Source organism: Schistocerca cancellata, chromosome 7 (assembly GCF_023864275.1).
Source record: "Schistocerca cancellata isolate TAMUIC-IGC-003103 chromosome 7, iqSchCanc2.1, whole genome shotgun sequence".
Lineage (NCBI taxonomy): Eukaryota > Metazoa > Arthropoda > Insecta > Orthoptera > Acrididae > Schistocerca > Schistocerca cancellata.
Window position 1 is genome coordinate 58419916 of NC_064632.1, and position 24801 is coordinate 58444716.

Sequence of the window (24801 nt, forward strand, 5' to 3'; positions counted from 1 at the left end):
CACAGAATTGTTCTTTTACGTGATGCACACTGTAAACAACGTCGCCTCTGTTCTCGCCGTTCGAACTTCTGTAACGTCATGATATGCTGCACAGTTAATAAAAGTCTCCACTTTCACAGCTTGATAGACCGTGAGAGACAACAGTTCCACCACCCTATCATCAATTCCAGCAAAGTTCATACGCATGAAAGCAATGTTCGGGTCGGTCACTTACAAAGTCCTGTTAGCGGCATTTCCACAGTCCGGTTTATTTGCTCCTAAAGTTCACTGGCGAATGCATTACGCACCGCAGTGTTAAAGCGAATAGACATTCTCATAATTCGGTATCACTATCCATAAAATTCCGGGTGCCTTTCATAAAAACATTGTATCACTTTTCTCGGCACACTTCACAGATGCATCGTCACCATACCTTCTACTACACATCTCTGTTCGGCTATCGATATCGCTGTTGCTATCCCCTGCCTAAAGATGTTATATCATTGTCGTAAATTACTTAAATCTATATAAATGTTATTGACAGCATTTTTCCCAATTAATAATATAGCAAAAGAGAAATTTACGATCTATTCCACAGCTACAAACAAGAAACATATTTATCCATTGGCAAACGAAATAATCACAATTACGTCTTTACATTTAAAAACCACAATAGTGCGTTACATAATCATAATTACATATGCCGGTAGGAACAAAAGAAAAACATAGAAAACGAGAGAAAATCATGGCAAAAAACTTATTTTAGTAATTAGCAATTCCTTCATAAGCTTACACATATTTTTCTCACAATTCCGAACATCTTGCACTATTTGAATTCGTCGAACGCTTTTTTCAAGTCGATAAATCTTATGAAAGTGTCTTCAATTTTCTTTTGCCTTGCTTTCACTGTCAGCACCAACCGTAACGTCGGAACAGCCACTCAGGTGCCTTAACTTTCCTGAAGCGAAACTGATCGTCATCAAACACATGTCCGATTTTCTTTCCCATTATTCTACATATTATTTTTGTCAGCAACTTGGACGAATGAGCTGTTACGCTGATTGTGCTATAATTCTCGCACTTATCAGCTCTTTCAGTCTTCGTAATTGCGTGAATCACATTTCTCGGAAAGTCACATCGTACATTCTACACACTAACTTGAATAGTCATTCTGTTGCCATTTTCCCAAACGATTTTAGAAATTCGGGTAGAATTTTATCTATCCCTATTGCCTTACTCGATCTCAAGTCAGCCGGCCCCTTTGGCCGAGAGGTTCTAGGCGCTTCAGTCCGGAACCGCGCTGCTGCTACGGTCGCAGGTTCGAATCCTGCCTCGGGCATGGATGTTTGTGATGTCCTTAGGTTAGTTTAAGTAGTTCTAAGTGTAGGGGAATGATGACCTCAGATGTTAAGTCACATAGTGCTTAGAGCCATTTGAATCAATTTGATCTTAAGTCCTCCTAAACTCTTTTATATTCTGATTCTAATACTGGATCCTCCATCACTTCTATATCGATCTCTTATTCTTCTTCTGTCACATCATCAGACAAGTCGTTCCTCTCATACCGGCTTTCAGTGTAATCTCTCCACCTATCCGCCTTTTCCTCTGCATTTAGCATCGTAATTCCCATTGAACCCTCAATTTTCGCCGATGGTTGTTTTCACTTTTCTGTATACTGAATCAGTCCTACCGACAGTCATTTCTTTTTCAGTTTCTTCATACTTTGCATGCAGCCACATCACCTTACGTTCTCTGGATTTTCTTTTTATTTCATTTCTAAGTGACATGTATTTCTCTATTCCTAAATCTCTCTCAACATTTTTGTACCTCCCTCTTTCATTGATTAACTGAAGTATTTCTAGTGATACCCATCGCTTCTTCGCGTTTACATACTTTGTATCTCGCTTTTTCTTTCACAGTTCCCTGACTGCTCTGTTTAGATGTATAACAGTCCTCTCAAAATGAACTGCCTACTGAGCTGTTTCATAATGGAGTACCTATAGCCTCAGAGAACTTCAAGTGTATCTCTTCATTCCTGAGTACCACATTCCCCTGCGCATTGTTTGTTTCAGGCTAGTCTCAAAGACTTCAGCCCTCTCTTCATCACTAGTAAATTGTGATCTGAGTCTATATCTGCTCTTGGGTACGCCTTGCAAACCACTGTTTCATCTTGGAATTTCTGCCTGACGATGATGTAATGTAATTGAAATCATCCAGTATTTCCCGGCCTTTCCCAAGTATAGTTCCTAGGCCAGTTACTCTTGAACAAGGTATACCATCTTACTAACTGAAATTTATTACAGAACTCAAATAGTCTCTTTGCTCTTTAACTGCTACTAACAAGCCCATACGTTCCCGTAACCATTTCTTCAACTCTTTCCCTACAACAGTATTCCAATCCACCATGACTGATTATCATCTCACGTACTGAATAATCATTTCAAGATCCTCATATCACTTCTATGACTCTTCATCTTCGGCTTGCGGCGTCGACATGTGTACCTAAAGTATCGTTGTCGGTGTCGGTTAGCTGTCAGTTCTGGTAAGAACAGTCCGGCAACTGAACTGTTCACGATAACTCCCTGTCTGCCACATCTTCCAATGTATAACGAGTCCTACTCCATTTATAACATTTTTTAATACTGTTGATGTTGTTGTTATTGTTGTGGTCTTCAGTCCTGAGACTGGTTTGATGCAGCTCTCCATGTTACTCTATCCTGTGCAAGCTTCAGTTCCCAATACGTACTGAAGCCTACATCCTTCTGAATCTGCTTAGTGTATTCATCTCTTGGTCTACCCCTACGATTTTTGCCCTCCACGCTGCCCTCCAATAGTAAACTGGCGATCCCATCATACCTCAGAATATGTCCTACAAACCGATCCCTTCATCTAGTCAAGTTGCGCCACAAATTTCTCTTCTCCCCAATTCTATTCAGAAGCTCCTCATGAGTTAAGTGATCTACCCACATAATTTTTAGCATTCTTCTGTAGCACCACATTTCGAAAGCTTCTATTCTCTTCATGTCCAAACTATTTATCGTCCATGTTTCACTTCCATACATGGCTACACTCCATACAAATACTTTCAGAAATGACTTCCTGACACTTAAATCTATACTCGATGTTAACAAATTTCTTTTCTTCAGAAACGCTTTACTTGCCATTGCCAGTCTACATTTTATATCGTCTCTACTTCGACCATCATCAGTTATTTTGCTCCCCAAATAGGAAACTCAAATGGTTCAAATGGCTCTAAGCACTATGGGACTCAACTTCCGAGGTCATTAGTCCCCTAGAACTTAGAATTAGTTAAACCTAACTAACCTAATGACATCACACACATCCATGCCCGAGGCAGGATTCGAACCTGCGACCGTAGCGGTCTCGCGGTTCCAGACTGCAGCGCCAGAACCGCACGGCCACTTCGGCCGGCAAATAGGAAACTCCTTTACTACTTTAAGTGTCTCATTTTCTAATGTAATTCCCTCAGCGTCACCCAACTTAATTCGATTACGTTCCTTTATCCTCGTTTCGCTTTTGTTGATGTTCATCTTCTATCCTTCTTTCAAGACAATGTCCATTCCGTTCAACTGCTCTTCCAGGTCCTTTGATGTCTCCGACTGAATTACAATGTCATCGGCGAACCTCAAAGTTTTTATTTCTAATCCACGGATTTTAATACCTACTCCGAATTTTTCTTTTGTTTTCTTTACTGCTTGCTCAACATACAGATTGAAAATATCAGGGATAGGCTACAACCCTGTCTCACAACCTTGCCTTTTATGTCCCTCGACTCTTCCAACTGCCATCTGGTTTCTGTAAAAATTGTAAATAGCCTTTTGCTCCCAGTATTTAACTTCTGCCACCAACAGAATTTGAAAGAGAGTATTCCAGTCAACGTTGTCAAAAGCTTTCTCTAAGTCTACAAATGCTAGAAACGTAGGTTTGACTTCCTTATCTTTCTTCTAAGATAAGTCGTAGGGTCAGTATTGCCTCAGTGTTCCAGTATTTCTACGGAATCCAAAGTCATCTTCCTCGAGATCGGCTTGTACCAGTTTTCCATTCGTCTGTAAAGAATTCGCGTTAGTATTTTACAGCTGTGACTTAATAAACTGATAGTTCGGTAATTTTCACATCTGTCAACACCTGCTTTCTTTGGGACTAGAATTTTTATATTCTTCTTGAAGTCTGAGGGAATTTCTCCTGTCTCATACATTTTGCTCACCAGATAGTAGAGCTTTGTCAGAACTGGCTCTCCCAAGGCTGTCAGTAGTTCTAATGGAATGTTGACTACTCCCAGGGCCTCGTTTCGACTTAGGTCTTCCAGTGCTCTGTCAAACTCTTCACGTAGTATCATATCTCCCATTTCATCTTCATCTACATCCTCTTCCATTTCCATAATATTGTCCTCAAGTGCATCGCCCTTGTATAGACCCTATATATATATCTTCCAGCCTTCTGCTTTCCCTTCTTTGCTTAGAACTGGGTTTCCATCTGAGCTCTTGATATTCATTCAAGTGGTTCTCTTTCCTCCAAAGGTCTCTTTAATTTTCCTGTAGGCAGTATCTACCTTATACCTGGTGAGATAAGGCTCTACATCCTTACGTTTGTCCTCTTGACATCCCTCCTTAGCCATTTTGTACTTCCTGTCGATCTCATTTTTGAGACTTTTGTATTCCTTTTTGAATGCTTCATTCAGTACATTTTTATATTTTCTGCTTCCATCAATTAAATTCAGTATTTCTTCTGTTACCCAAGGATTTCTAGGAGCCCTCGTCTTTTAACTACTTGATCCTCTGCTGCCTTCACTATTTCATCCCTCAAAGCTACCCATTCTTCTTCTTCTGTATTTCTTTCCTCATTCTTGTCAATTGTTTTCTTATGCTCTCCCAGAAACTCTCTACAACCAGTGGTTTAGTCAGTTTATCCAGGTCCAATCTCCTCCAATTCCCACCTTTTTGTAATTTCTTCAGTTTTAATCTACACTTCATAACCAATAGAGTGTCGTTAGAGTCTACATCTTCCCCTGGAAATATCTTAAAATTTAAAATCTGGTTCTTAATTCTCCATCTTACTATTATATAATCAATCTGAAACCTTCGAGTATCTCCAGGCCCTTCCATGTATACAACCTTCTTTTATGATTGTAGAACCAAGTGTTAGCTATCATTAAGTTATGCTCTGTGCAAAATTCTAGCAGGCAGCTTCCTCTTTCATTTCTTACTCCCAATCAATATTCACTTACTACGTTCCTTCTCTTTCTTTTCCTAGCATCGAATTCCAGTCACCCATGACTATTAAATTTTCGTTTCCCTTCTCTACCTGAATAATTTCTTATATCTCATCACACATTTCTTCAATTTCTTCGTCATCTGCAGAGCTAGTTGGCTTATAATTTTCTACTACTGTAGAGGGCGTGGGCTTCGTGTCTATCTTGACTACAATAAGGCGTTCACTATTCTGTTTTTAGTAGCTTACCCGCACTCCTATTTTGTTGTTTAATATTATGCCTATTCCTGCATTACCTTTTTTGATTTTGTATTTCTAACCCTGTATTCACCTGACAAAAAGTCTTATTCCTCCTCCCACCGAACTCCACTAATTCCCACTATAACTAACTTTAATCCATCCATTTTCATTTTTAAATTATCTAACCTACCTTCCCGATTAAGGGATCTGACATTCCACGCTCCGATACGTAGAACACCAGTTTTCTTTCTCCTGATAACGACGTCCTCTTGAGTAGTCCCCGCCCGGAGATCCGAATGGGGGATTATTTTACCTCCGGAATATTTTACCCAGGAGTACGCCATCATCATTTAACCATACAGTAGTGCTGCATGCCCTGGGGAAAAATTACGGCTGTAGTATCCCCTTGCTTTCAGCCGTTCGCAGTACCAACGCAGCAAGGCCATTTTGGTTAGTGTTACAAGGCCAGATCAATCAATCATCCAGACTGAAAAGGCTGCTGCCCCTCTTCAGGAACCACACATTTGTCTGGCCTCTCAACAGATACCCTCCGTTGTGGTTGCACCTGCGGTATGACTATCTGTATCGCTGAGGCACGGAAGCCTCCACACCAACGGTAAGGTCTATGGTTCATTGTTGATATTAGCCTATATTCATCCTACCATAAATCTTAGTCCTATTTCCGTTTCACGTTACTGACTCGTCGACATTATATCTAGATGGAGCCTTGGCATTTCCCTTTTCGGATTTTGTGGCTTCGCATGGAGTGGCGTCTTTGATTTGTAATCGAAACTTCCTCGGACACGGGTTCGAATGCTTCCACCGCTTACATTTTGATTAATAATCAACATTGCCGGCCGAAGACTTCAGACATAAGAAGGAACACTCATTCTGCCAACGCCCTTTTGATTGAACCCACAGAAACTGCGCAATTGTAATCAGTACTTGGAAGATCCGTCGCAAGTTCTAAAGTTCGATTTTTGGTGCCTAGTTTCTGGTGTTCGTATCGCAACATGATTCCGCCACTAGACTGTTAATGTAAACTACTGGGACGTTCAGAGTTGTTTAATCCACATGTGGAACAACTTATAACGACCCTGTCGTTATTCCTCCAGGCCCGGTATGTTAGGTCGTGACCTGTCTGTACATTTCCAAGAAGCTTTCCATATAGATAATCTCATTAAACAATTTCTCCAGGGACACTACGATGACTGAAGTCAGAACATCGATTGTTAAGGGGTCACGAATTATAATTTATTTAATCACGCAGTAAACATTAACACTTTTAATAACACTAAGCATTACAGTCTACATGCCACAATTTACTACCGATCATTTCCACTCTGAAGCTTGAGAAACGAACGATTGCTTCACGGACACGCTATACAAGTATTAAGACGGCTACCGAATAACGCCAACAAATAAGCTATGCAAGCTCAGTTCACTTCGTCCTGACCGAGGGCTCAACTGCAACTCACTCGCACCACAACACTAACTGGTCTCCAGCGTATTGTCAACAAGGAAACATTAACTCACAATGAGGGCCACGGCTACAACACGCACAGTGGAGAACTTCATCATTAACTATTTATCATTAATTTTTAAATGAATAAACCGCCATTTGACTGTATCATTGATTATTTAATCACGACCCAGATTTCAGCCTTTTATGCCATTTTCAAGAGACTGAGTTCATGCCATTAACGTATATTGGAGGTCATCATTGCCAGACGTAATGTAAGGCAAATACACTGCCATGTGAAGACACTGTACCCTCACAAACTCATAAAAGGTGAGCAAGACGCAGCGACAGCACACACCTCCTAGTCAACCTTATCACGAGTGCCTTAGAAGTTTGGCAAGAAGGTGATCAGCAGAAGCAATTCAATCGCCTGGTATCGATCTCATTTTTTTTTCTTTATTGTGATTTTAATACCCGTACAACAACAGGTAGGCTGGCAGCAACACATTACGCCGCTCTTCAGCCCAAGAGTTTACACTGATCAAACATAGAAGACACATGAGTTTGAACAATCGGCGGGTAAAAAATAGTAGACACAGGAACAAATAAACCTTAAAGCCGTTCACACTCGATGACAACCCACACTACAAACTGTTGACACGACGCACAAGCACTGATGATTTCGATGGTACACTTGAACGATGGAGCGTGACAGTTAACACTGAACACAAAACACGACGGCACACACGAGAAACGGATGGCGATGATCTCCGGCGCGCGAATGCCCACATAACGTGTGCGAGTCTGGGGACCTGCCAAGAGTGGAAGAGGGGTGAGGGGGAGTGAGAGGAGAGAACAAAGATTCCAATGGCAGAGGAGATGGGAGGAGGAGTAGAGGGACTGGGGTAGGGGAAGCCCGGGGAAGGAGTGGGGAGAAAGGGAGGAGGGAGGGAAGGGGGAGAGAAGGGAGGGAGGGTGCCCGAAGGAACAAACTCAGGAAGAGGAAGGGAGAATCAGAGTTGGTAGGAGGGTTAGATGGAGGGAAGGAGGGCATCATCAGGGAGGGGGATATGACCTTGGGAGATGGTAAGGAGGGTGGAGAGATGGAGAGCAGGTGGGACGTCAGAATACAGGCGCGGCAGTAGGTGGGGGTGGGAGAGGATGGGTGATACAAGTGCGTGAGGAGGATCGAGTTTACAGGAAGTGTAGAGGATCCGTATCCGTTAGAGGAAAAGGAGGAGGTGGGGGAACGGAATGAGGTCGTACAAGATCCGCGTGGGGGAGGGGAGACGGATATGATAGGCGAGGCGGAGAGCATGGCGTTCAAGGATCTGAAGGGATTTGTAAAAGGTAGGGGGGGCGGAGATCCAGACAGGATGGGCGTAACAGAGGATAGGGTGAATGAGGGATTTATAGGTGTGGAGTATGGCGGCGGGGTCCAGACTCCACGTATGGCCGGAAAGGAACATGAGGAGACGGAGTCGGGAGCGTGCCTTGGCTTGGATTGTCCGGAGATGGGGCGTCCAGGAGAGGCGACGCTTGAGGGTGACGCCAAGGAACAGGGTGGGGGTGAGGGCGATAGGACGGCCATTGATGGTGATGTACGAATGGAGGAGATGGAAGGAAGTGGTGGTTTTGCCTACAATGATCGCCTGGGATTTGGAAGGATTAACCTTAAGCAACCACTGGTTGCACCAAGCTGTGAACCGGTGAATATGGGATTGGAGAAGGTGTTGGGAGCGCTGCAGGGTGGGGGAAAGGGCAAGGAAGGCGGTGTCATCGGCGTACAGGAGAAGGTGGATGGGGGGTGAAGGCGGCGGCATGTCCGCCGTTAACAAGAGGTACAAAAGAGGGGAGAGGACGGAACACTGGGGCACACCGGCGGAGGGGAAAAAGGTGTAGGAATCCGTGTTGGGGATGGTGACGTAGGAAGGACGGTGGGAGAGAAAGGAGCCGATCAGAGGGATGTAGTTGATAGGAAGGGTGAAGGTTTGGAGCTTGATCTCCATATATCTCCCTCTGCCATTTTCACCTTTGCGGAAACTGAAGGGTCACTCACAGGAACAGCTACAACAGCAAACTAAACACACTATTGCTGCTCACGCCCACAGGGAGAGCTGCCACACATTCCTTACAGTTTAGTAAATCGTTTACAGCACTAAACAGGGTGGTATATTGATCGTTACCGGGCCAAATATCTCACGAAATAAGGGTCAAACGAAAAAGCTACAAAGAACGTAACTCGTCTAGCTCGAAAGGGGGAAACCAGATGACGTTATGGTTGGCCCGCTAGAAGGCGCTGCCTTAGCTCAAACGGATATCAACTGGTTTTTTTTTAATACGAATCCCCATTTTTTATTACATATTCGTGTAGTACGTAAAGAAATATGAATGTTTTAGTTGAACCACTTTTTTCGCTTTGTGATAGATGTCACTGTAATAGTCACAAACATATGACCAACAATTTTAGACGAACATATGGTAACAGGTAGGTTTTTTAGATTAAAATACAGAACGTAGGTGGATCACGATAGCAAATATCCTTCAACTTTCCCCCCAGAAAGAAATCCGGGGACGTCAGATCCAGTGAACGTGCGGGCCATGGTATGGTGCTTCGACGACCACTTCACCCGTCATGAAATATACTATTCAGTACCGCTTAAACCGTACACGAGCTATGTGCCAGACATCCATCATGTTGGAAGGACATCGCCATTCTGTCATGCAGTGAAACATCTTGTAGTAATATCGGTAGAACATTACGTTGGAAATTAGCATACATTGCACCATTTAGATTGCTATCGATGAAATGGGGGCCACTTACCCTTCCTCCCATAATGCCGCACCATACGTTAACGTTCCAAGGTCGCTGATGTTCCACTTGCCGCAGCCATCGTGTATTTTCCGTTGCTCAGTAGTGCATATTATGCCGGTTTACGTTATCGCTGTTGGTGAATGACGCTTCGTCGCTAAATAGAACGCGTGCAAAGAATCTGTCATCATCCCGTAATTTCTCTTGTGCCCAGTGGTAGAACTGTACACGACATTCAAAGTCGTCGACATGCAATTCCTGGTGCATAGAAATATGGTACCGGTGCAATAGGTGTTGATGTAGCATTCTCAACACCGACGTTTTTGAAAATCCCGATTATCGTGCAATTTGTCTGCTCCTGATGTGCGGATTAGCCGCGACAGCAACTAAAACACCCACTTGGGCATCATCAATTGTTGCAAGTCGTGGTTAACGTTTCACATGTGGCTGAACACTTCCTGTTTCCTTAAATAATGTAACTGTCTGGCGAACGATCCGGACACTTGGATGATGTCGTCCAGGATACCGAGCGGCATACATAGCACACGCCCGTGGGCATTTTGATCACAATAGCCATACATCAACACGAAATCGACCTTTTTCGCAATAGGTAAACGGTCCATTTTAACACGGGTAATGTATGACGAAGCAGACACCGTCCGCATTGGCCGAATGTTGCGTGGTACCACTTACTTATAAGTTTGCGACTATTACAGCGCCATTTGTCACAAAGCGAAAGAAGTGGTCCAACTGAAACATTCAGCATTATGAATATGTAATAAAATATGGGTGTTCCTATTTAAAAAAACGCTGTTGATATCCGTTTGAGCTATGGCAGCGTCATCTCGCGGGCCAGCCATAGCGCCTTCTAGTTTCCCCCTTCAAGCTAGACGAGTTTCGCTCTTTGTAGTTTTTTCGTTTTATGCTTATTTCGTGAGATATTTGGCCCGGTCACCATCAATGGACCACCCTGTATGTGTATCTGAATATTAGTAATGTTTAAACGTCCAATTCTAAACTGTGGCTGCTTAAAAAGACGCGTTGGCCAATCGAAGTCAGAGCCAGTGAGGTTGTTGAACTCCGGGTCTCCTGGTGGAATGTCGCGCACGCACCCCTCCAGCTGCAAGCCCCCCCCCCCCGCCACACCGCGCCCCTTCAATCCCCCAATCCCCTGCCCTCACCCGCATCGGAGATAGCGAGCGATGGGCGAGTACCCTCGCTCGCTCAGGTCAGATATCTGGCGCGAGGTTTCCCATAAAAGTGCCGTCTCCCGTACGGCCACCGTGTGCGTTGGACGATGAAGCCGTCCGACATCGCACATTATTTCCTGCTACGTACACCTCGCGAGTAAACCATGAAGCTAAGGTTAGAGAGAGTTGTATTGACGTGGAGATTTGCCCCTGTGTCATCTGGAACTGCAACAGGGACAGGTACACATAGTGCCCTCCGCAACAGATAAGATGGCTTGCGGAGTATACACGTAGATGTAAACGTGTAGTTTACATATGATGTGAAGAAAAAAGCACACTAGCACAGGGACTGCGTTAGCACTGGACTGAGAGTATTCAGCAATGAAAGTGCAGTTCTCAGTTTGAGGGAGAGACATCTGATAATGTACGTTTGGAGCACAGCAAGCATGGTAGTGAATCGTGGACTGTGGACGAAACAGAACACGACACAATCAAAGTATTGGGTCTTTGTTGTGTGGTGCATGAAAATGTGGAGTGGCGGATATGGAAGAAATTGGTATGGGGGAAAGTGATTTGTGACGTTCACGGCTGACATTCTGTCTGTAACCAGTCATGTCACTACTTATCGAACTATGAAACAACAAACGCTTCCCAGTCACAGTGGCAGCACCTACGGTTGGTAATGACACACTAAAAATACGGAGAAAACAAGTGTCCACGTACGAGTTCCCACTGTAGGGTGCTTCGAGGTGTCGCTACTCAAACAGCTGGTTGTTGGCAGCAGTAGTTCCGCAAGTTATGCTGATCATAAGACGTAAAAACTACTGCATAGCCTCTGTTCTGACCACTGCTTTAGCAAGATGAGCTATACTCTGAAAACGATTCAGTCATATTCAGGATGGTTTAAAAAATTGAAAAAGTACAGATGTTCCTTCCCAACGTCTTTCCTCCAGAGCTCTCTAGTATCGCAGCTTATCAAACTCGGAAAAGTTTGTGAAGATGTTACCAGCGACGTAGTTAAATTATCACTGATAAGCTTAAAGTGAATTTTTTCATACGGACACAACAATATAAATCATTTTCCGACGATATTTTACACGGCCAGTCTGGCAGAAATTAGTTAACGGGAGTTCAGAATACTTCACTCAACTTTTACAATATCGTTGTGAAATCGAAGGCCTGTAATGCTAACAAGGAAAGTTTAACAGACGCAGGTCACGGGGAGATATGAAGACTGAATCTACTAACAGACCTTATTCCTTCGTTTAGAGATCATAGGGGTAGTTATGTACCACGGACGCCCCCGACACATAGGACATCCTGCTCTGTAGAGCTAGTAGCCTCAGCTGCGTGCGGAAACCACATCCACACTCATGTCTGAAACCGATCGTTGCCTTCCCATTTCGGATTTAGCAGCGAGCTGTAACAGACAAACAAATTTAGGCAAATGGAAAAAGGAACTAAATCTTTTACTATTTCAAAAGTAATAGCTAAATTGTAAATATATTTATCCCAACGTGGGACAAGATGGTAAATGCCTTCATGGAAAAGGTTTTACGTTTGCGTACGGAACCATGCTTGTACTCAGCCGTATATTTATTCGTCTCAAGTAAATCACAATAATAATTAAATCACTATCCAACGTAATAAATAATAATTATATTGAATTAAGACAGCCAATATCAATAATACTTTTTATTATATATATATATTCCAGTGAGATTTATACTCTGGAGAGCCAAAGAAGCTGGTACACATGCCTAATACCGTGCACAGCTCACGCGAGCACGCAGAAGTGCCGCAACACGACGTGGCATGGTGTCGACTGATGTTTGAAGTGGTGCTGGGGGAAACTGACACAATGAATCCTACAAGGCTGTCCATAAATGCCTAACAGTACGAGGAGGTGGAGATCTCTTCTGAACAGCACGCAGGAAGAAGTCCCAGATATGCTTAATAATGTTCATGTTTGGGGAGTTTGGTGGGCACCTAAAGTGTTTAAACTCAGAAGCGTATTCCTGGAGCCACTCTGTAGCAATTCTGGACTTGTGGGGAGTTGCATTCTCCTGCTGGGATTGTCCAATCCAGCGGAATGCACAATGGACGTGAATGTATGCAGGTGATCAGACAGGATGCTCACGTAGGTGTCACCTGTCAGAATCGTATCTAGACGTATCAGGGGTCCTCAACTGGACACGCCTCACGTCATTACAGAGCCTCCACCAGCTTTAACACTCCCCTGCTGACATACATGGTGTTGTCTCCATACCCGTACACTCCATCCATTCGATACAATTTGAAACGACACTCGTCCGACTAGGCAACATTTTTCCGGAAACAAACAGTCAAATGTCGGTGTTGCCTGGCCAGGCGAGGTGTAAAGTTTTGTATTGTGTAGTCATTAAGGATACACGAGTGGGCCTTCGCCTCCGAAAGCCAATATCCATCATGTTTCCTTGAATGGTTAGCACGCTGACACTTGTTGATGGCTGAGCACTGAAATCTGCAGCAATTTGCGGAAGGGCTGCACTTGTGTCACGTTGAACGATACTCTTCAGTCGTCGTTGGTCCCGTACTTGCAGGGTCATTTTCTGGCTGCAGCGACGTCGGAGATTTGATGTTTTACGAGATTCCTGATACTTACAATACACTTGTGAAATGGTCGTTCGGGAAAACCCACACTTCATCCGTACCTCGGAGATGCTGTGTCCCACTGCCCGTGCGCCATCTATAACCCACGTTCAAACTCTCTTCAGTCTTGATAACCTGTAATTGTAGCAGCAGTAAGCTATCAAACAACTGCACCAGACCATGTTTCCTTATATGGGTATTGCCGACCGCAGTGCCGTATTCTTCCTGTTCACATATCTCTATATTTCAATATACATGCCTGTACGAGTTTATTTGGCGCTTCAGTGTGTATATTTGGAAACTTGACGAAAGATATTTTAGGTCGCCGATTTCCTTCGAGGCAGAAATTGGTTTTCTTCAGAGCTCCAAAAATGTGTAAATCGCACGAGGAGAGATCGGAGAAATGGAGATTTTGTAAGCGCAGCGTATTCCAAATGACAGTGGTAACTGGGTGAGGGTACATGTTGTTGGCAGGTTGTTTCGAATACGCTGCAGAAGTTTTCTGGGGACGCCACTACACATCCTCTATACACTCCCAATCTCTCCCCATAAGATTTCCATTTTGATGGATCCCTAAAGAAGGACATATGTGCCCATCGATTTTTGTAGATGTTGCACGTTTTCCGATGGTTTCCGTATGGTGGGCTCGAATGTGAGAGGGTTAACATTTGTCTGAAACCCGTAATATTACGTATATCATGCTTTCAGAAGGTTGAGTTATCTACACTCCTGGAAATTAAAATAAGAACACCGTGAATTCATTGTCCCAGGAAGGGGAAACTTTATTGACACATTCCTGGGGTCAGATACATCACATGATCACACTGACAGAACCACAGGCACATAGACACAGGCAACAGAGCATGCACAATGTCGGCACTAGTACAGTGTATATCCACCTTTCGCAGCAATGCAGGCTGCTATTCTCCCATGGAGACGATCGTAGAGATGCTGGATGTAGTCCTGTGGAACGGCTTGCCATGCCATTTCCACCTGGCGCCTCAGTTGGACCAGCGTTCGTGCTGGACGTGCAGACCGCGTGAGACGACGCTTCATCCAGTCCCAAACATGCTCAATGGGGGACAGATCCGGAGATCTTGCTGGCCAGGGTAGTTAACTTACACCTTCTAGAGCACGTTGGGTGGCACGGGATACATGCGGACGTGCATTGTCCTGTTGGAACAGCAAGTTCCCTTGCCGGTCTAGGAATGGTAGAACGATGGGTTCGATGACGGTTTGGATGTACCGTGCACTATTCCCTGTCCCCTCGACGATCACCAGTGGTGTACGGCCAGTGTAGGAGATCGCTCCCCACACCATGATGCCGGGTGTTGGCCCTGTGTGCCTCGGTCGTATGCAGTCCTGATTGTGGCGCTCACCTGCACGGCGCCAAACACGCATACGACCATCATTGGCACCAAGGCAGAAGCGACTCTCATCGCTGAAGACGACACGTCTCCATTCGTCCCTCCATTCACGCCTGTCGCGACACCACTGGAGGCGGGCTGCACGATGTTAGGGCGTGAGCGGAAGACGGCCTAACGATGTGCGGGACCGTAGCCCAGCTTCATGGAGACGGTTGCGAATGGTCCTCGCCGATACCCCAGGAACAACAGTGTCCCTAATTTGCTGGGAAGTGGCGGTGCGGTCCCCTACGGCACTGCGTAGGATCCTACGGTCTTGGCGTGCATCCGTGCGTCGCTGCGGTCCGTTCCCAGGTCGACGGGCACGTGCACCTTCCGCCGACCACTGGCGACAACATCGATGTACTGTGGAGACCTCACGCCCCACGTGTTGAGCAATTCGGCGGTACGTCCACCCGGCCTCCCGCATGCCCACTATACGCCCTCGCTCAAAGTCCGTCAACTGCACATACGGTTCACGTCCACGCTGTCGCGGCATGCTACCAGTGATAAAGACTGCGATGGAGCTCCGTATGCCACGGCAAACTGGCTGACACTGACGGCGGCGGTGCACAAATGCTGCGCAGCTAGCGCCATTCGACGGCCAACACCGCGGTTCCTGGTGTGTCCGCTGTGCCGTGCGTGTGCTCATTGCTTGTAGAGCCCTCTCGCAGTGTCCGGAGCAAGTATGGTGGGTCTGACACACCGGTGTCAATGTGTTCTTGTTTCCATTTCCAGGAGTGTATGTTCACAAAACTGAATGAATAATTTTCGTAAATTTTAATGCTTTGAAAAACTTAATAGTCTTTGTAGATTATATACACTGAAGCGCCAGTGAAACTTATATATATATATATATATATATATATATATATATATATATATATATATATATATAATGTGTGTGTGTGTATGTGTGTGTGTGTGTGAGTGTTTGTGTGTGTGCGTGCGTGTGTGTGTGTGTGTGTAAACACATAGAATGCGGCTCAGCGGTCGTAAACGCCTATGTGAGACAAGAAGTGTCTGGCGCTGTTGATAGATCGGTTACCGCTGCTACAATGGCGGGTTATCAGGATTTAAGTGAGTTTCAGCGCGGTGTTATAGTCGGTGCACGAGCGACGGGACACAACATCTCCATGGTAGCGATGAAGTAGGCATTTTTCCGTACGACTGTTTCACGAGTGTATTGTGAATGCGAGGAATCCGGTAAAACAACAAATCTCCGACATCGCTGTGTCCGGATAAAGATTCTGCGAGAACGGGACGAACAGCGACTGAAGACAATCGTTCGACGTGACAGAAGTGCAACCGTTCCGCAAACTGCTGCATATTTCAATGCTGGGCCATCAACAACTGTCAGCGTGTGAGACATGCAACGAAACATTACCGATGTGGGCTTTAGGAGCTGAAGGACCACTCGTGTACCCTTAATGACTGCACAGCACAAAGCTTTACGCCTCGCCGGGGCCCGTCAGCATCAAAATTGGACTGTTGATGACTCGAAACATGTTGTCTTGTCGTACGAGTCTCATTTCAAATTGTATCAAGCAGGTGGACGTGTACGGGTATGGGGACAACCTCATGAATCCAGGGACCCTGCATGTCAGCAGTGGAGTGTTAAAGCTGGTGGAGGCTCTGCAGTGGTGTGGGGTGTGTGCAGCTGAAGTGATATGGGACCCCTGATAGGTCTATATACGATTCTGGCAGGTGACACATACGTAACCATCCTGTCTGATCACCTGCAATCATTCACGTCCATTGTGCATCCCGACGCACTTGGGCAGTTCCAGCAGTACAATGGGACAGCTAACACGTCTACAATTGCTACAGAGTGGCTCCAGCAATACTCTTCTGAGTTTAAACACTTTAGGTGAACACCAAACTCCCCAGACATGAACATTATTAAGCATATCTGGGACTTCTTCCAGCGTGCTGTTCAGAAGACATCTCCACCCCCTCGCAGTTCAGTGCCCCTCAAACCAAACATCATTATCAGCAATTGTAAGTGTTCTTTCAAATTTGTCTCCCATTATCATACCCCTCATCTCATTTTCACTTACTTCCTCTTCTCCTTCTGTAATACTGTCCTCAAGTCCTACCCCTGGATTATCTCTAATTTATTTTGTACTTATAGCCCAGTGTTCACCTGAAAAGAAGTGTGTGTGTTCCCAGCAGATAGATGCGGGATCTCATAAATTCAGTATAGGATGTCAAATCGAAACACATTTCAGCCGTCTAAATTTCCAAATTGTACATTTGTTTAGCAACAACTTTAGCGATGTATTATGTCATCTTTAGGCCCCATGACGCGACGTTTAGGAAGATTCCCACCTCTGATCAAGTCAAAATAGGACCCAGCATTCAATGACTGAAATCCGTAGATTTTTGAGACAGCGATCACTTCAATAATCTTCTGCCTCAACAAAGTCCATTGCTGATGAGTGCATTTTAAAAAATTACTTAAAACACGAGAAAGTTCAATTACACCATGTGAGTAGAATTATAAATTTTTCCAAATTATAACAACCATACAACCTAAAACAACGTGTTTGTCACGGAATAGACTGTACAAAGAAATGAAAGCAATTATTCCAGAAAGATTATTTAAAATTCAGTTTCAGCAATACGTTACACACAGTGAAGGTTTGTCTAGGTAACATGGAATTGGGGTTTAGCAAAAATTGAAACAAGGGTAAATGATAGAACAAGGCCTTTGTCACTTCGCAATGCCCTTTCTCCTGGGAGGTACTACACTAAATCTCTGCAATGCGTAACACCAATGCTATTCCTCGTCCTACTACTATTGTAGTTACAATTGTAAATAAATAATGTTACAGTTAGTTGATGAGTAGGAACTGTATCGTTCTCAGCATTTTCTGGAGCAAATAAAACTTGTGAATTCACGTACCTAAATGAATAAAATACGAATAATTTCATTTATTGTTCACATACTGGAGAGGTAGTGAATACTCTTTTAAGTCTAGCGTTGTTGAAAATAAAATTTCTCGAAGATATTGTTGTTTTGATTACTTTTGAATTACGGAGTACCATTCAAAATGTGTCTAGATGGTGATGTTGCCTTGTGTTAGCTTATTCCATTACAATAAAGTTTTGAACGCTTTTGAATTAAAGAAAAGTGAGATAGATATAGAGAGGAGCGATGTTTCATCACCTAATCAGCAATGTATCCGCTGAAATCCTCCTAAGAAGATTATTAATATACTGCGTGATGATGGACGTTGCAGATTGACTGTTCTAGGAGTCACATGGAGATCTAGCATACCATGATTAATTACATCTACAGGTATTACGAGAAATTAAGATCAGAATATTTTGCTCAGGAAGTTTAGTTTGTATAACGATCCTTTTTGCAATGATATTAATTACAGAACTAAGTAGCTGGCAGTTGCAAGAGAATCTATTGGAAAAGAACTGTTGCCAAAATGAAACTTTTACCAGAAGAAGAAATACGATCCACATACAAAGAATATTCCACAAATGTCAGAGAACTGTCATGTACATGCAAACCATAAACACTCCTAGTTTATCCACTGAACATGCAATACCGATAGCTTTAGGTTTCAAAGTTGATAGCCAACATTAATCCAATGTCTTTTGTGAGTATATTCAGTACCTACAATGTTCTTTCGCAGTCTTGAAATCAGATCTTTACAAGAGCTCAAAGCGAGAATTTTATACACTCGCCAATATACGCTTTGACTCTTCTCTTTAAAGTTATTCGTGTGCGCCATTGTGACCGAAATGCAAATTCGCTTGTCAAGTGGTCGACCACAGGGATGACACACAACAGGCGTTTAGAGTTACAAGGAGTGAAGGGCATTCTTTGAACACGTGTGCTGCATCTGAGCCTTCTCTGCTCTGCATATATCAGCGAACAACGCAAGGGATTGTGCTTTATTTTGTCGCTTCTTTCAGAGAAATTCTTTTGATCAGGACGACAGTAAGTCGTTCCCTTGCCTCCGTTCCTCTGTCACGGCGTTTGTTTACCTTACAGAATTTCAAAACCACGCTGGGATCGTTGCATGTGTAGAACGGCGTAATAGAATGTGATGCTAAAGTAAAAAAGAAATATAAGAATTACTTGCCATGGAGATAATTCTTCTAGTCTCATACTGATTTAATAGAATATTAATATCTCTGGCTCGATGACACTGATTCACAATATTTTCAAATCATAAAATAATTAACCTAATCTCTGTAGTGGTACTTTATATGTCAAAAATTTCGGAGAAGAATACTGGATTTAACATTTCTTCTGCAACAACACCACTGTCTCTCAGTAATAAGTAAATCTGGTGATTGCGGAGGTGAAGACAGACACAATATTTCATCTTTATGCACATGAAACTGCAATTGGACTTTGTAGGCCTTTTGAGTGAGGATATTACCTTGACGCGTATGAAATTCCGTGCTGCGATAAATACCGGCACCAGTCAGTGAACAGAGACACACATTAACTCCAGACACGCTACATTATGCTGCAGTGTCAGCAGAGGCACACTGAAACCAAAATACGGCAGTTGAAGTCGATGTTCTTGGATTATATAAGCAACTGACAATGACAGTACACTGGCGATTTCTTAACAGCAGTTTTCTGAGGCACCAACGCATCTGATCCCACATATATTAATGTAGACATGGAACGACGTCGTAAAAGTTGTAAATTATTGAAGTATGTAGTAACAGTAATATATTTTGGAAGCGTTTACTGCACGACACATAACATCGTTTCCTGAAAGTACGCATTAAGGAAAGGTTAACGGAAAAAACATTTGTGCTTTGCAGGAATATTTTATAACACCAGTTCATGTTAACCATGTAAATATTTAGTAGTTTTACAAGTACTAGTTGACAACTTATTTTTCATTAATCTCATTTATAAAAGGGACAAAATCACTTCCCAATTCAAGAAAGAGCTATTGAGCACTTAACATAAATACAGTTAATCACGCACTTTGATAATTACGTCATGTACATCAAAATCACTATTACGTTCATAATCTATCTTTAACAGCGTAATTTAGATGGTGAAAAATCACTTGAACCAGTCAGTGTTATGTTACACACTGTATAGTCGGTACATCGCTTTAAATTACATATTTGAATACCAAAATAAATGCCTCCGAGTAATATTATTTTATTTTATCGCTTTCAAAGTGACAGAGTTTCAAATACGTCCACCTTTAAAAGAGTATTTAGCAATTGGCATTGTTACTGGAAATGTCATTTCAGATAAATGTATTCGTTTCCATTCTGGCCGGATGGAACAGCAACTGTTTGGAATTATTTCATGTTGAAAAACAGTCAGGGCTGCAAAGTTATTTACTTTAGTAACGCGTTTCGTCTCTATGGAGCACCATCAGATTGTGTAAAAGTAACTGCAATTAAAAACCATCCGTCATAGTCATACAAAATGAGAGGTAGACCTCAATCATACCAGCAGACTTCGGTGTATGGATCCTGTATCCACGTCCTTTTACACAATCTGATGATGCCCAAAAGCGTGGAACGCGTCACTGAAACCAATGACTTTTGTTTCTGAAACATTATTCTGCGAATACGCAAATGCTAAATTAAAATGAAATTTACTCATTTGGTAAGAGATCATAGACTAAGAAAACTTAAAAAGAGGATAAACAGTTCTGATGGTTGTCGGTAACGTAAGAGTTGCTGTTCGCTGCATGGATTATTGACGACAGTACATAATTGTTGTTCATTCACAATAACTCAAACATGGCGTAATCAAAACTTCGAAATTGTAGGACGTATTTCCACTGCTCGCCAATTATTTTCACTCCTTTTTAAAAGAAAACACTCCCATTTTACTGTAAATTACTTCTCATATATTTCACGCAATCATTATTTCGGCTTTATAGGGATAGAAGTGCGTAACATTGGTGGCACTGTACACGGCGAATAAACATTGAGACACTGTGTTGCTTACTGGACAGCCGATACATTGATGTGACCTGCATTCATAACGTTCATGCATGTAGGCTATGATATACAGACGTGAACAATGCAAGTCATAGCAGTGTCAAATATAACATAACATAGATTTCACAGTGGTGCAGTGGCGTGGTTGACTTTGTTTCAGTGTCTGTAGCTATCATTCTTGGATTGCTAACGCTAGTTTCGGTGCTCTGATTACTAGAGGAGCTCTGTCAAGGCTAATTATAAGGCCGTGCACGGTGGCGTTAGGATCCTCCTCCCCTTCTGCATCCGCCTACATTTCCCAACTCGCATCATGGGCCAACTTACCCACTTCCCCCACCTTTATCTTTTTCTAGACCAATTAAGGATCCGATGAATTAAATCCACACCGAGCGAGGAGACTCACTGGTTAGAACAATGGACTCGCAATCTGGAGGACATCGGTTCTAAAACACATCCCTCGATCCTGATTTAGACTTTCTGTTATTTCTCTAAATCTCCTCAGGTGAACTGCGGGATGGTTCCTATGAAAGTGCATGGCCGACTTCCTTCCCCATCCTTCCTTAATTCGAAGGGAACCATTAGCTCGCTGTTGGCTTCCATCACCCAAATCAACCAAACTAAATTAAGCACAAAATCCAGTCTCGGCATCCAGTTACCCACCCGTTAACACCCAACCCAGTTACCTCCACGTCCCATCCATTCTCTCTCGCCTGACTTTAACCAACTCCGACTCCCCAACGACGACATCCATTCCGAGATATACCCCTCTTTCCAGTTCTAATCTCAACGCTCCACCTCACACCATCCTCACACTTCCTCATTCGCCTTTAAATCCACCTTGCTGATTTCTTGTCACTACCTGCGGTTCTGCAGGGTCCCATACTTGTACTCATCATTACACCTTTATCATGACAATTTTTCCAACTGTTATCTAGTGTCACCATTACACCACGGTATTATACACATTTGTCAGTAGTTGTATTTTAATTGTAACACAAAATCGTCAAAGGAGTATTAAAAACAATCAACATTTTCCTTCTACGTGAATTTTACGAAATCTTCGTTTACTGTCACTTGTTCTATGTAAGAACCGTCAATACCGTTCACCTTTATATCTTCCACAAAATCATTTGTTATTGTTATCTTTTCTACGTTTTAACCGATTCTAAACATAGTTTATGTAGCCTTTGGCGGAAGAGCGGTTTTATCCACTGCCAGCCGGCCTCAGTTGTGACGAATTGAAATAAAAATAAAGAAAACGAAGGCGCTGTGAAAGATGAGGGCAGCCCCTTGCAGGGATACACTGAGTTTGGAGTTGGAGTTGCACGACCGGAGAGCGACTACTTCCCTGCTGGGGGTAGGGTTGGAGCCAGTGAGTGAGTAGCAGTGCGCCACGGGGCTGTGTGTTGTGTCCCAAGTGGAGTCGAGGTTTTACGTGGTCGTATTGGGCTCTGCCAAGTGGAACGACGGGGACAGTGTCTCAGAGCCTGCATTACCTTGGCTTGGTTCGATGAGAGGATCACGAATCTCGGCAAATGTAATTACTCATTGTTCCCAATTTAAGGCACCGTTTTAGGTGCAACAAGCTATTGCGCATAGTCCATGAAACACTTCCAGCTTTGGAAGGGGCCTCAATGTGTGCCGAAGTTGTGGGAACAAAATTAGTGCACTAACAGTGAAGAATGCGTGGGAGTTCCATTACTGGTAAGCAGTTACGCACTTCTGCATACACAAGTTGTAGTAAAGCTGTGTGAGAATCTCCATTTTCTAATCACCAGGCATAGTTTGTTCCAGTTAAGCAATTTTTTTTTTGTGCTCACATAATAATACGACGGACAGACCATTAATTTAATTTTAAAGACAGCAGTGCGTCGAGTAACTTTTTTGCTATTTACACCAATATTTAAATTTGCTAGTTGTTACTGTTGTTTAGTTTCTTAAAGTCCGCTGCTCGTGGTCTCGCGGTAGCATTCTCGCTTCCCGAGCACGGGGTCCCGGGTGCGATTCCCGGCGCGGTCAGGGACTTTCCCTGCCTCGCAATGACTGGGTGTTGTTTGTCGTCTTCATCATCATCATTAATCCCCATTACGGTCGGAGGAAGGCAATGGCAAACCATCTCCACTAGGACCTTGCCTAGTACAGCGGTGCGGGTCTCCCGCATCGTTTTCCTACGCTCTGTCATGGACTATGGGACTTCATCATCAGTTTCGTAAATTGACTCGACTTCCTGTGAGTAGTAATCTCGGATGTCAGCTGTTGGTTACTGCTGTCGTGTAATTTGTAAAATCACTGGTAACGCACCAGGTTCCTCTTAAAAGGTTCCGATTACATGGACCATTTCAGTTAATTATGACGTACTTTTCTTATAATTGGTTCAAATGGTTGAAATGGCTCTGAGCACTGTGGGACTAAACATCTGTGGTCACCAGTCCCCTAGAACTTAGAACTACTTAAACCTAACTAACCTAAGGACATCACACACATCCATGCCCGAGGCAGGATTCGAACCTGCGACCGTAGCAGTCGCGAGGTTCCGGACTGAGCGCCTAGAACCGCTCGGCCACCGCGGCCGGCTCTTATTAATTAACCCTTTCGCTGCTACACATGCGCTCTCTGCATTACGGGCTGAGTGCGACTTTGTTGTGCCTGTAGTGCTGTCCACCTGTACTGAGAGACGGTGTTCCGGGCGCTGTGAAGTGCTTATCACGCGACTTTCAAAAACGTTCAAATGTTTGTGAAATCTTATGGGACGTAACAGCTAAGGTCATCAGTCCCTAAGCTTAAACACTACTTAACTTAAATTATCCTAAGGACAAACACACATACACCCATGCCCACTGGAGGACGCGAACCTCCGCCGGGACCAGCCGCACAGTCCATGACTGCAGCGCCTGAGACCGCTCAGCTAATCCCACGAGCGCGACTTTCAGAAAACTATATGCTGAAAAAATTGATTTTAGCACATCGTACAGTCTGATGTCTTTGTTCGACAAAAGACTCTATTTTCGTTACTCGTCCAAGTTACTGCGCTGCATAAAAGTAAATAAAACACTGCACGAAATTCAAAGAGTTTGCAGAGGTAAAAATGCTCCGTGTAAACTTTGCACCAAGTTGAGTTTAGCTCATACGCTGCAGTATATGACATGTAGGTAATATATCGTAATTTTATAATAAATTTGAACAGAGAGATGTCTCAATTGGTACTAGATTTATGGTTTTTTATATACGACGGACGGTCGCCCACAAGGCACAGATTTCTGTTCCTGCACATTGGTAATTTTGTGGTACTAACAATCGTCATAATTCATAAGCAATTCAAGGTATCTAAATGAAAATTAATCCACATGGTAGCACGCAAAGAGGCACATACGTTATACGATAAATACTCGAAATATTTTTATTCACGAAGACATAAAGTCGAAGTCATGACTGTGTGAAAAAAGGTCAGTGGCACTTCGTAAAATTATTTCAAAATGTTCTTAATGATTGTGGTCTCTCACGAAGGAATAATCGTATCATTCCGTTTCTCGAAGACAATCTATCCGCTTTTCAATGGATATCTCCCTCTTCCATCAGTCACAATCTTGAGCCGCCAGTACACCCACACTTAAGGCAAGAGAAACTACCCGACAATTAGCCCTCCCAGCTAGCCGCACCGTGTAACGCGCTGCTTCCCGAGTGTGAAGGCGTGCCGGTCTCCAGCACGAACCCGCCCAGTGGATTGGTGTTGGGGTACGGTCTGCCGGCCAGCCTGTGGATGGTTTTTAAGGCGGTTTTCCATATACACTCCTGGAAATGGAAGAAAGAACACATTGACACCGGTGTGTCAGACCCACCATACTTGCTCCGGACACTGCGAGAGGGCTGTACAAGCAATGATGACACGCACGGCACAGC